The following is a 14,269-nucleotide window of genomic DNA, read 5'->3' as shown; positions in this document are numbered from 1 at the left end:
GTTTAACAAACAAATACAGGGGGAATTGAGGGCCCTATTCCCATGGGAATTTACAATCTAGATGGGTAGGAGGGTGAGAAACAGGAGGTGGGGACTGCAAAGGTGAGAATGATGTTAGTGTGGAGTTAGATGAGGGCAGCTATTAGGCAAGTGGAATTCATTTGTTACTGATTTGGAGATAGGCTTCCCTGAACAAAAAGATCTTTAGGGAGCGTTTAAAGGAGCAAAAGTTAGGGGAAAGTCTGACAGCTCTAGGAAGTGCGTTCTAGGCAGTTGGTGCCGCACGAGAGAAGTCCTGTAGTCTTGCATAGGAGGAGGTGATGGTAGAAGATGCAAGGAGAAGGTAATTGTTGGATCTTAGAGGGTGGGCTGGAGTATATTTGTTGATGAGTGAGGACAGGTTAGGGGGGGGCTGCGTTGGTAAGGGCTTTGTAGGTCAGAATGAGAATTTTGAATTTAATGGGGAGCCAGTGAAGGGACTTGCAGAGAGGTGCAGCAGATACAGAGCGCCGGGAGAGGTTGATTAGCCTAGCAGAGGCATTTAGGATGGATTGAAGAGGGGAGAGGTGGGAGAGAGGGATGCCAGTTAGTAGGTTATTACAGTAGTCAAGTCGGGAATTTACCAGGGAGAGGATTAGCTGTTTAGTAGTTTCAGCAGTCAGAAACGGACACATTTTTAAAATATTGCGTAGGTGGTTGCGACAGAATGAAGAGAGTAATTGGATGTTGGGTATAAAGAACAGATTGGAGTCAAGTGTATCTCCTAGGCAGCGGACTTGGGGTGATGGGGAGATAGTGATGTCACCAACAGTGATTGAAAAGTTAGAAACTGAGGTAGAATTAGAGGGGGGGATTATAAGAAGCTCAGTCTTGGACATGTTGATTTTTAGGTGCTGAGAGGCCATCCAAGAAGAAATGCCAGATAAGCAGACACTGATGTGAGAAAGGACAGAAGGAGAGAGTGAAGGGGTGGATAGCTAGATCTGAGTATCATCAACATAGAGGTGATAGTTGAAGCCATAGCTACTGATAAGTTTACCCAGTAAGGAAGTATAAATAGAGAAGAGTAGAGGACCCAGAACAGAGCCTTGAGGTACTTCAACAGACAGAGGCAATGGAGAGGAGAAGTCACCAGCAAAGGAGACAGAAAAGGACCTATTAGAGCGATAAGAGTGGATCCAGGATAGGGCAGTGACAGAGAGCCCAATGGAGCTGAGAGTCCGTAGGAGAAGGGGATGGTCAACGGTGTCAAAGGCAGCAGACAAGTCAAGTAAGATAAGTATTGAGTAGAGGCCGTTGTTTTTAGCAGAAAGAAGATTGTTAGTAACCTTGTTGAGGGTAGTCTCAGTTGAGTGTTGGGGACGGAAGCCAGATTGCAAGGGGTTAAGCAATGAGTTGGAGGACAAGAAGTGGGTTAGGCGATCGAAAACTAGTTTTTCCAGGACTTTTGAAGCAAGCAGAAGAAGTGATATGGGGCGGTAGTTTACAGGAGAATTGGGGTCAAGGGAGGGTTTTTTGAGAATGGGGGGGACCTTTGCATGTTTGAAGGAAGATGGGAATAAACCAGTAGTAAGGGATAGGTTGAATATGTGAGTAAGAGCTGGAGTGAGGGTAGAAGACAGAGAAGGTATTAGATGTGAAGGGATAGGGTCAAGTGGGCAGGTAGTGAGGTGTAAGGTAGACAATAGGGAAATCACTTCATTCTCAGTGGTTGGGGGGAAGGTGCTATGAGTGGTGGAGGGGGTGACTGGGGGCGGAGATGGAAGGTTGCAGTCTTGTGTTTGGATATTACTTTGGATGGTAAGTGTTTTGTGGAAAAAGTAGTCTGCTAGCATTTGAGACAAATGCTAAATAATGCCACTAAGAGAAATTGTTCTAAAATCACCAAGCTCTTAATAATACCACACCCCTGCTTAGCCCACTCACCAGTTCAACCTCACAAATATAGTATGCAGCTATTTAAAGGGACATGGGGACATGGAGGTCAAAACTAACTCTTATGATTTAGATAGAACAATTTTAAGGTACTTTTCTATTTCATTCTATTATCACATTTATTTTATTCACTTGGTAGCCTTTAATAAAAAAACATACCAAAGTAGACCCAGGTCAGAAATGCATTAATATGTGCTACCTTTTGGTAGCTACATATATATGCCTCTTGTCTATGGCTCAACTGATGTGTTCAGTTAGGTCCCAGTAAAGCATTGCTGCTCCGCAGCTGATTTTAACTATGTATGTTGTTATATGCAAGCAACAGTGCAATAGTAAAATGATCTAATGCAAAAGTGCAATTGCTTTTTGTACTTTTATGTCCATTTAAGTGATACAATAATGGAAGAGCAGGACCTTTATAGATACACTATTAAACCATTCACTTTATCTCAAAACCAAGCAACCTTTTGCGAAACCCATAGGGATCCCAAACTGATCAGAACAAATCCTGCTAATGCCTGCAAAAATCAATTGGAGTAAGCCACAAAAGAAAGGTATCTACATCCAATTAATGAAAAATGGATGTATAACTAATCACTACTCCAAGGGGCCTATTTATCAAAGTCTGGCGGGCATGATACACTGTATTGTATCATGTCCGCCAGACATCGTTGAATGCCGACTGTCTGCATTTAACATTGCACAAGAAGTTCTATTGAACTGCTTGTGCAATGCCACCCCCTGCAGATTTGCGGCCAATCGGCCGCTAGCAGGGGGTGTCATTCAACCCGATTGTACATGATCGGGAGGATTGATGTCTGCAGCCTAAGAGGCAGCGGGCAAGTTAAGGAGCAGTGGTCTATAGGGGGCATCAGGGGCCATTCGGCCCTTGATAAATCATCCCCCAAAGCTCAAATTACTTACAGGAGTTGTGTGCCTCATTATCTAACAGATATAGGAAAAATACTCAGACCAAAATCTTAGCAGCTATGAGAGAAGTAAAATTAAAGGGACACTAAACCCAAATTTTTTCTTTCATAATTCAGATAGAGCATGCAATTTTAAGCAACTTTCTAATTTACTCCTATTATCAATTTTTCTTCATTCTCTTGCTATTTTTTTTTTTTAAAAAGAAGGCATCTAAGCTAAAGAGCCAGACAATTTTTGGTTTAGTACTCTGGACAGCACTTGTTTATTGGTGGTGTCCAATCAGCAAGGGCAACCCAGGTTGTTCACCAAAAATGGGCCGGCATCTAAACTTACATTCTTGCTTTTCAAATAAAGATACAAAGAGAATGAATAAAATTTGATAATCTGCGTAAATTAGAAAGTTGCTTAAAATTGCCTGCTCTATCTGAATCACAAAAGAAAAAATTTGGGTTCAGTGTCCCTTTAACTAGGAGAAAGTGCCAAAGCATCTTCAAATGTCACTTTCAGCAAAAAGCATAGATACACCCAGACGAAAGTAAATACCTTGATATTGTAATATAAAATGCTTAATTATGTATGGTACAACAACTTTGCAATATACTTTTAGTTTCAATTTTTCTATTTTCTTTTAATTTAGAGGGACAGTAAACATTTCTAATTACTAATTCATGCAGAATTATATACAGGTGAAACTCGAAAAATTAGAATATCGTGCAAAAGTTAATTTATTTTACTAAGCAAACTTAAAAGGTGAAACTAATATATGAGATAGACTCATTACATGCAAAGAAAGATAGTTCGATCCGTGATTTGTCATAATTGTGATGATTATGGCTTACAGCTCATGAAAACACCAAATCCACAATCTCAGAAAATTAGAATATTACAGGGAGTGCAGAATTATTAGGCAAGTTGTATTTTTGAGGATTCATTTTATTATTGAACAACAACCATGTTCTCAATGAACCCAAAAAACTCATTAATATCAAAGCTGAATATTTTTGGAAGTAGTTTTTAGTTTGTTTTTAGTTATAGCTATTTTAGGGGGATATCTGTGTGTGCAGGTGACTATTACTGTGCATAATTATTAGGCAACTTAACAAAAAACAAATATATACCCATTTCAATTATTTATTTTTACCAGTGAAACCAATATAACATCTCAACATTCACAAATATACATTTCTGACATTCAAAAACAAAACAAAAACAAATCAGTGACCAATATAGCCACCTTTCTTTGCAAGGACACTCAAAAGCCTGCCATCCATGGATTCTGTCAGTGTTTTGATCTGTTCACCATCAACATTGCGTGCAGCAGCAACCACAGCCTCCCAGACACTGTTCAGAGAGGTGTACTGTTTTCCCTCCTTGTAAATCTCACATTTGATGATGGACCACAGGTTCTCAATGGGGTTCAGATCAGGTGAATAAGGAGGCCATGTCATTAGAGTTTCTTCTTTTATACCCTTTCTTGCCAGCCACGCTGTGGAGTACTTGGACGCGTGTGATGGAGCATTGTCCTGCATGAAAATCATGTTTTTCTTGAAGGATGCAGACTTCTTCCTGTACCACTGCTTGAAGAAGGTGTCTTCCAGAAACTGGCAGTAGGACTGGGAGTTAAGATTGACTCCATCCTCAACCCGAAAAGGCCCCACAAGCTCATCTTTGATGATACCAGCCAAAACCAGTACTCCACCTCCACCTTGGTGGCGTCTGAGTCGTACTGGAGCTCTCTGCCCTTTACCAATCCAGCCACGGGCCCATCCATCTGGCCCATCAAGACTCACTCTCATTTCATCAGTCCATAAAACCTTAGAAAAATCAGTCTTGAGATATTTCTTGGCCCAGTCTTGACGTTTCAGCTTGTGTGTCTTGTTCAGTGGTGGTCGTCTTTCAGCCTTTCTTACCTTGGCCATGTCTCTGAGTATTGCACACCTTGTGCTTTTGGGCACTCCAGTGATGTTGCAGCTCTGAAATATGGCCAAACTGGTGGCAAGTGGCATCTTGGCAGCTGCACGCTTGACTTTTCTCAGTTCATGGGCAGTTATTTTGCGCCTTGGTTTTTCCACACGCTTCTTGCGACCCTGTTGACTATTTTGAATGAAACGCTTGATTGTTCGATGATCACGCTTCAGAAGCTTTGCAATTTTAAGAGTGCTGCATCCCTCTGCAAGATATCTCACTATATTTGACTTTTCTGAGCCTGTCAAGTCCTTCTTTTGACCCATTTTGCCAAAGGAAAGGAAGTTGCCTAATAATTATGCACACCTGATATAGGGTGTTGATGTCATTAGACCACACCCCTTCTCATTACAGAGATGCACATCACCTAATATGCTTAATTGGTAGTAGGCTTTCGAGCCTATACAGCTTGGAGTAAGACAACATGCATAAAGAGGATGATGTGGTCAAAATACTCATTTGCCTTATAATTCTGCACACAGTGTATATGCAATCAATAAAACAAGGATTGTACATAGAACAATATCGGACCTCTGAAAAGTATAAGCATGCACACTGTATGTTCTCAGTACTTGGTTTGGACCCCTTTTGCAGCAATTACTGCCTCAATGCGGCGTGGCATGGAAGCTATCAGCCTGTGGCACTGCTGAGGTCACAATGTTATGGAAGACCAGGATGCTACAATAGCGGCCTTCAGCTCTTCTGCATTGTTCGGTCTCATGTCTCTCATCTTTCTCTTGGCAATGCCCCATAGATTCTCTATAGGTTTCAGGTCAAGTTTGCTGGCCAATCAAGCACAGTAATCCCACGATCATTGAACCAGGGTTTTGGTGCTTTTGGCAGTGTGGGCAGGTGCCAAGTCCTGCTGGAAAATGAAGTCAGCATCCCCATAGAGCTTGTCTGTGGAAGGAAGCATGAATTGCTCCAAAATCTCCTGGTAGATGGCTGCATTGACCCTGGACTTAATGAAGCACAGTGGACCAACACCAGCAGATGACATGGCTCCCCAAATCAACACAGACTGTGGAAACTTCACACTGGACTTCAAGCATCTTGCAGTGTGTGCCTCTCCATTCTTCCTCCATACTCTGGGTCCTTGGTGAGATGCAAAATTTGAGATGTGTGCCTCCAAATGAGATGCAAACTTTGCTCTCATCAGAAAAGAGGACTTTGGATCACTGAGCAATAGCCCAGGTCTGTTTTTCTTTAGCTCAGGTAAGACACTTCTGACGTTGTTTGTTGTTCAGGAGTGGCTTGACAAGAGGAATACGACATTTGAAGCCCATGTCCAGGATCCCTCTGTGTGTGGTGGCTCTTGATGCACTGACTCCAGCCTCAGTCCAGTCCTTGTGAAAGTCCCCAACATTTTTGACAATCCTCTCCAGGCTGCGGTCATCCCTGCTGCTTGTGCACCTTTTTCTTCCACACTTTTCCCTTCCACATAACTTTCTATTAATGTGCTTTGATATAGCACTTTTGGAACATCCAACTTCTTTTGCAATTACCTTTTGAGGCTTTCCCTCCTTATGGAGGGTGTCAATGATGGTTTTCTGCACAACTGTCAGGTCAGCAGTCTTTCCCATGATTGTGATTCCTACTGAACCAGACTGAGAGACCATTTAAAGGCTCAGGAACCCTTTGCAGGTGTTATGGCTTAATTAGCTGATTAGAATGGGACACTTTGAGCCTAGAATATTGCACCTTTTCACAATATTCTAATTTTCTGAGATTGTGGATTTGGGGTTTTCATGAGCTGTAAGTCATAATCATCAAAATTATGACAAATCACAGCTTGAACTATCTTGCTTTGCATGTAATGAGTCTATCTTATATATTAGTTTCACCTTTTAAGTTGTATTAGTGAAATAAATCAACTTTTGCACGATATTCTAATTTTTTGAGTTTCACCTGTAATATTATTTTAGCAGCACCTTTATCAATCTAATGTATTTCCTGATTTTTTTTATCCCAAAGTTGGACTCAGCTCAAGGTTCTATTGTGCAGGTCTTGTTGTTCAAAAGCGCTTCACGGGCACAATGTCTAGTTACAGCGTGCCCGATTGTGCCATAAAAGTGAATGTAGCTTGCTCCCACCAGATCAGAGCGGGAGCAAGCTACATTCACTTCAATGGCGCGATCGGGCACGATGTGACTAGACAGCGCACCCGCGAAGCACTTTTGAACAACAAGACCCGCTCAGTAGAAACTTGAGCGGAGTCCAACTTTGGGATAAAAAATCAGGAAATGCACTAGACTGATAATGGTGCCCCTAAGATAATGTTATATAATTCTGCACTATGTATATTATTTTGTATGTTTGCTGTCCCTTTAAGTATGGAAACGTGGGTTTTCCAGTTTAAACAAATCAAAGTGTACATCACAGGGTTCCCAAGTCTGAAGACTGTGCCACATATTTGTCCCTAATTGGCGTAAGCAGAGATGATAAGATAATAACTGCATGTTTTACTATCATAATGACCATGGTTAGAGGTGTCTTTTCCAGAGAGAAGTCTGGATTGGCCCCTCCAATTAAGGCAAGTGGTGGGTGGAGTATTGCACAACTTCAGAAAAATATTGTAATTACAAGGTGTTTACTGTCTCTTTAAGATAATAAAAATGGTAAATCATGCAAACTTTACCCTTCTCCTTCTTTAGAATAAGACAAATGAGGAACCACTTCAGAACTGAATGGGACAACCTTCCAGGGCTGTCTTTTGCTTGGTCCTCAAACTTTCTGAAATATTTTGAATAAGAGTTCCCAAACACCCAAATCATTCATTCTTGAACTGACAAAGCACCACAGTCCTTCATTTATGATGAAGCAGAAACCTTTCTTGTGATGAGCAACAAAGTCTACTGATTCCACAGTCTCTCCATAAAAAGGCTGTGACACCCTAAGCACAGCCTTTATATTTGGCCACATGCCCATATCACTATCACACTATAGAATGTCTGATGGCAGTGCTATTTACCACTAGGAGCAACCAGAATACACAGCACCCATAAAAGAACCTTTAAGACATGTAACTTTGTTGTTTCATGTGTCCTTCTAATGCACCTTACTGGAGAACCGTGGGTCAGTGCTCCTGCAGAATCGCTCAAGCTATAATCTTCAGCTGCTGCTCCTCCCTGTATCTACTCCACACTACTACCCTTCCTCCCAAAAATACAGTGGGCCTCAGTCCTCCACCAGGTTAAACCCCCTCTTGTCAAAAAATGTATTTACTACTTTTTAACTTTTTTTCTGAAAAAGTTTTTTTTTATTATTGTTTCTGTTTCTTGTATATGCCTAAAGTCTGATCCTGGGGATGGTCAAATTAAAAATGTACCTATTCATCAGTAGAGCACTTTATATTCAATGTTTGTAACACTGTTATACATATAGTGCTAAACACACGTGCACACTCTTTAGCCTACAAAAGTATGCTCTCAAGAAAGAGGTAAATTTCATAATAGAAATATATCTAACTCATGAAAGTTTAATTTTGACTTTTATAGCCATTTAATGTTTGCTGAAAATAGTGGAGTTGTTTTTAAAAATACAATCATATAACAATAAACCTCAAAAAAGGGATGGGCTATTTTTTCCCTGGATACAGCATTAAAAAGAGAATGGCCAATTAACATAGAAATATATAAACAAAGCGAAATAAATCAGGGCAGCTGAAGAGACACTGACCACGTTACAGGAATTAAAAGAATGTTAGTGAGATCAATCATTTTTTTTCTTTTCCAGTTAATTCATGAGAAGTGTATTACTGGCACCCACACACATTCAGGCCAAACGTGCATACTTGGGAAGCCCTAAGCTGAATGTTGGACTGCTTCCAGCGCTGTGGAATTTGAAACATCTAACTTTCTATTCTGACTAATAACAAGCAGGATACGAAAAATATTCTTTAAACACTTTAGGCTAGATTACAAGTGGAGCGCTTTCAATGATCTTGCATGAGCGTTAACTGCACTAGAAGTAAGCTTTTTGCGTGCATCGGGTTACGCTTGTATTACGGGTTGAAAGTAAACTGTTCTTGCTTGTGCACTTACCCAATGCGTGTAAAAAGTCAAACTTAGAATATCTTGTTCGATAACGTATTCCCCCATAGAATTCAATATAGCAAAAAAAGTGGAAAAACCTAACACCCTATTTGCACCCAAACCCAATCGCATATTCTCAAGTGCACTAACCCGACATGAAAATATGAATATTTCACATTCCATGTGTTTCTTTGAAATATAGCTAGTTTTACCAGAGATACAGAGTTCTAGATCACTTAAATGTTGTAAACTTAAAGAGATATTAAATTGATGTCTTATCTTTAATGAATTACCTGAGCCATTATTTGTCAATGATGTCATGCTCTCTCTAGTCATGTGTAAAAAAAAGTTGCCAATAACAAGAAATATACAGATACAAGTAAAAGTCAAAGATATGAAATGAATGTAGAAATAATTGCCTTCTTGGTGGAACTGTTCTAAGTGTGTGAGTACTGCTGAGCATTTAAAAATCTTATCTTATTGACTATAATTTCTGAATTATGCAGCACAATTATTTATGCAAATATATGCTAATTAGCATGTCCGGAGCCAAACTATACCTAATAGATATAATATATTTATCACTAAATTAAAAAAATGACAGGCAGATTTCATTTAATCATGCTCTGACCTATCTAAACCAAATGCAAGTCTCACCTGACATTCTTTTTCCTGCACATGTAACTCACAAGAAAAACTAATTTGAGCAACAGTTTAGTTGGCGTTCCTGGCTTCTTTATGCTTAGTCATATTCTCAGGAAGGTGAGGTATTTATAACACAATGCATGGAATGTACTGTACTTCACTGGAATATAGGCACTTCCTTTTAAGGAAAATGCATATTCTCATACACTATAGAAAAATGCAGATCTACAATATACTTGTAACTTGCACCTGTTGCCAGTTCTACATACTGACTTTTATTCTTAATAACTACACATATTTAATACAACATTTTAGCCATATTTCTCAGTTTGCAATCTATTTACTACTACCATAACATTACCATAACACTGCTCTACTGTCTGACTGCAGATGCAACATAAAAATTCTACAAACAGAAACCTACCTGCAATAAATAAGCACTCATACCTATGTAGGGCTAGATAACGAGTGGAGTGCTATTGAATGTAAACTTTGTGAAACGGAAACTTTTGTACGCATCGGTTAGCAAGCATACTGCAAGAGAAACCTAATGCGTGCTAACCAAATATCGTGACCGCATCAAAGTTAATGGAGAGCGCAAACTGAAAAAGTCTATACTTGTGAGTTAACCCGACAGAGGTTATTATTAAATATTTACATTCCAATGTTCTTCACATAAAGGACAATGTACCTTTTAAATGTTCTTCACATAAAGGACAATGTACCTTTTATTGTAAATACATTTTATATATATATATATATATATATATATATATATATATATATATATATATATATATATATACCTGAATATCTATTCCAATATATAGGTATAGCTATCTATTTTACATTATCAGATATATAGACATATATATTAATAATAAAATATGCGTAACACGCATCGGGGTTCGCAGTATAGTACAAACACGGTCGGGTTAGCGCACATGAAGAATTGCTAACTTCAATGCGCGTTATTGAAATATTAGATATAAAATATTAAAAAATATTAATACAAATATTAAACAAACTGTAAAATATTTCAAATAATCGATAGAATATATCAATATTTTTACATTATGTATAATATTTTTTAATAAATGTATTAATATTTTGGGAAATCTTTTATCTATATACAGTATCCCACAAAAGTTAGTACACCCTCACATTTTTGTAAATATTTTATTATATCTTTTCATGTGACAACACTGAAAAAATGACACTTTGCTACGATGTAAAGTAGTGAGTGTGCAGCCTGTATAACAGTGTAAATATTCTGTCCCCTCAAAATAACTCAACACACAGCCATTAATGTATAAACCGTTGGCAACAAAAGTGAGAACACCCCTAAGTGGAAATGTACAAATTGGTCCCAATTAGCCATTTTCCCTCCCCGGTGTCATGTGACTTGTTACAAGATGTCAGGTGTGAATGGGGAGCAGGTGTGTTAAATTTGGTGTAATCGCTCTCACACTCTCTCATACTGGTCACTGACACTGGAAGTTCAACATGGCACCTCATGGCAAAGAACTCTCTGAGGATCTGAAAAAAAGAATTGTTGCTCTATATAAAGATGGCGTAGGCTATTAGGAGATTGCCAAGACCCTGAATTTGAGCTGCAGCACAGTGGGCAAGACCATACAGTGGTTTCACAGGGCAGGTTCCACTCAGAGCAGGCCTCGCCATGGTCAACCAAAGAAGTTGAGTGCAGGTGCTTAGCATCATATCCAGAGGTTGTCTTTAGGAAATAGACATATGAGTGCTGCCAGCATTGCTGCAGAGGTTGAAAGGGTGGGGGGTCAGCCTCTAAGTGCTCAGAACATACGCCGCACACTGCATCAAATTGGCATAGCTGTTGTCCCAGATGGAAGCCTCTTCTAAGATGATGCACAAGAAAGCTCCCACCACCATGATTGACTGTAGGCAAGACACACTTGTCTTTGTTCTCCTCATTCCTTCTGGGATGACAGCCATGCCAATTTGATGCAGTGTGCGGCGTATGGTTTGAGCACTGACAGGCTGACCCCTTCAACCTCTGCAGTAATGCTGGCAGCACTCATACGTCTATTTCCCAATGACAACCTCTGGATATGATGCTAAGCACGTGCACTCAGCTTCCTTGGTCGACCATGGCAAGGCCTGTACTGAGTGGAAACTGTCCTGTGAAACCGCTGTATGGTCTTGCCACCATGCTGCAGCTCAGTTTTAGGGTCTTGGCAATCTTCTTATACAATAGCCTAGGCCATCTTTATGTAGAGCAACAATTATTTTTTTCATATCCTCAGAGAGTTCTTCACCATGAGGTGCCATGTTGAACTTCCAGTGACCAGTATGAGAGAGTGTGAGAGCGATAACACCAAATTTAACACACCTGCTCCCCATTCACATCTGAGACCTTGTAACACTAATGAGTCATATGACACCAGGAAGGGAAAATGGCTAATTGGGCCGAATTTGGACATTTCAACTTAGGGGTGTTCTCACTTTTGTTGCAAACGGTTTAGACATTAATGGCTGTGTGTTGAGTTATTTTGAGGGGACAGCAAATTTACACTGTTATACAGGCTGTACACTCTAGATATGTGCAATTAGTTTCGGATCGATTCGGAAATTTGGAAAATTCGGCAAATTCAGAGATTCGGATCAAACCGAATTTCCGAAATAAAATACTGCCGAATTTACCAAATAAATCCGAATTAGTTTGGATTTATTCGGTAAATTCGGATGGCCATGGATTACACTAGTATTGTACAGTATATTAGGTTATATCACTCTGCTATGGGTTACACCTAATATACAGTACATAATACTAGTCTAATCCCACCTAACACTTACCAAAATTCCGAATTTCCGAACCAAAGCGAATCGAACCGAATCCAGCCGAATTTCTTCGAATCTGAATGAATCCGAAGCGAATCCAAACCGAAACGATTCAAAATTTTCCGAATTCGAATCGATCTGAACCGAAATTCGAAAAATTCAGAATCAATCCGAACCAAATTTTTTTGCCATGCACATATCTAGTACACTCACAACTTTACATTGAAGCAAAGTGTCATTTTTTAAGTGTTGTCACATGAAAAGATATAATAAAATATTTACAAAAATGTGTGGGGTATACTCACTTTTGTCCGATACTGTATATAGATAAAAGATTTCCAAAAAGACTGACTGACTCATTAATACCCAGCTCAAACCGTTTAACCTAGTAATGTGAAATTTGGATGGTTTGGAAAATACGTCCCCATGGGGGAAAAAGGGGGGGTGAACTTTTTGAAGAGGATACCTATATCTCAAAAACCAACAATGTTACAGATGTGAAAATAACTATTTAGATTCTCCTTGAAAAATAAAGAAACGTGTTTTACCATTTCCCCAAAATTCACTTAAAGGGGGGGTCAAAAGAGGGGCTGGTTTATGAGGATACCTAAATCTCAAAAACCGACAATGTTATAAACGTGAAAATTGGTATTTAGATTCTCCTTGAAAAATAAAAAAATACATGTTTTACCATTTCCCCAAAATCTACTTAACGGGGTCAAAAGAGGGGGAGGGGGTCTGATTTAAGCGGATACCTATATCTCAAAAACCGACAATGTTACAAACATGAAAAATGGTATTTATATTCTCATTAAAAAAATAAAGAAACACATATTTTATTATTTCCCCAAAATCCACTTAATGTGGGTTAAAAGAGGTGAGGGGTGATTTATGAGGATACCTATATCTCAAAAACCGACGATGTTACAGACGTGAAAATTGGTATTTAAATTCTCCATGAAAAATAAAGAAACACGTGTTTTACCATTTCCACAAAATCCACTTAAGGGTGGCTGTCAAAAGAGAGGGAGGATGATGATTATTATTATTATCGGTTATTTGTAGAGCGCCAACAGATTCCGCAGCGCTATAAACATAGGATACCTAAATCTCAAAAACCGACAATGTTACAAACGTGAAAATTGGTATTTAGATTCTCCTTGAAAAATAAAAAAACACATGTTTTACCATTTCCCCAAAATCCACTTAAAGGGGTCAAAAGAGGAGGGCTGATTTATGAGGATACCTATATCTCAAAAATCGACAATGTTACAGACGTGAAAATTGGTATTTAGTTTCTCCTTGAAAAATAAAGAAACACGTGTTTTACCATTTCTACAAAATCCACTTAAGGGTGGCTGTCAAAAGAGAGGGGGGGTGTGATTATTATTATTATCGGTTATTTGTAGAGTGCCAACAGATTTCGCAGCGCTATAAACATAGTATACCTAAATCTCAAAAACCGACAATGTTACAAACATGAAAATTGGTATTTAGATTCTCCTTGAAAAATAAAGAAACACATATTTTACCATTTCCCCAAAATCTACTTAAGGAGGTCAAAAGTGTGTGGGGGCGGGGGGTCTGATTTCTGAGGATACCTACTGTATATCTCAAAAACCGTGATGTTACAGACGTGAAAATTGGTATTTAGATTTTTCCTTGAAAAATAAAGAAACACAAGTTTTACCATGTCCCCAAAATCTACTTAAGGGGGGTCAAAAGGGGGGGTTGATTTATGAGGATACCTATATCTCAGAAACTGACAATGTTACAGACGTGAAAATTGGTATTTAGATTCTCCTTGAAAAATAAAAAAACATGTGTTTTACCATTTCCCCAAAATCCACTTAAAGGGGTCAAAAGAGGGAGGATGATTTATGAGGATACCTATATCTCAAAAATCGACAATGTTACAGACGTGAAAATTGGTATTTAGAATC

Source organism: Bombina bombina, chromosome 2, assembly GCF_027579735.1.
Source record: "Bombina bombina isolate aBomBom1 chromosome 2, aBomBom1.pri, whole genome shotgun sequence".
In the NCBI taxonomy this organism is placed as follows: Eukaryota; Metazoa; Chordata; class Amphibia; order Anura; family Bombinatoridae; genus Bombina; species Bombina bombina.
Note: the sequence above shows the minus strand (reverse complement) of the source record.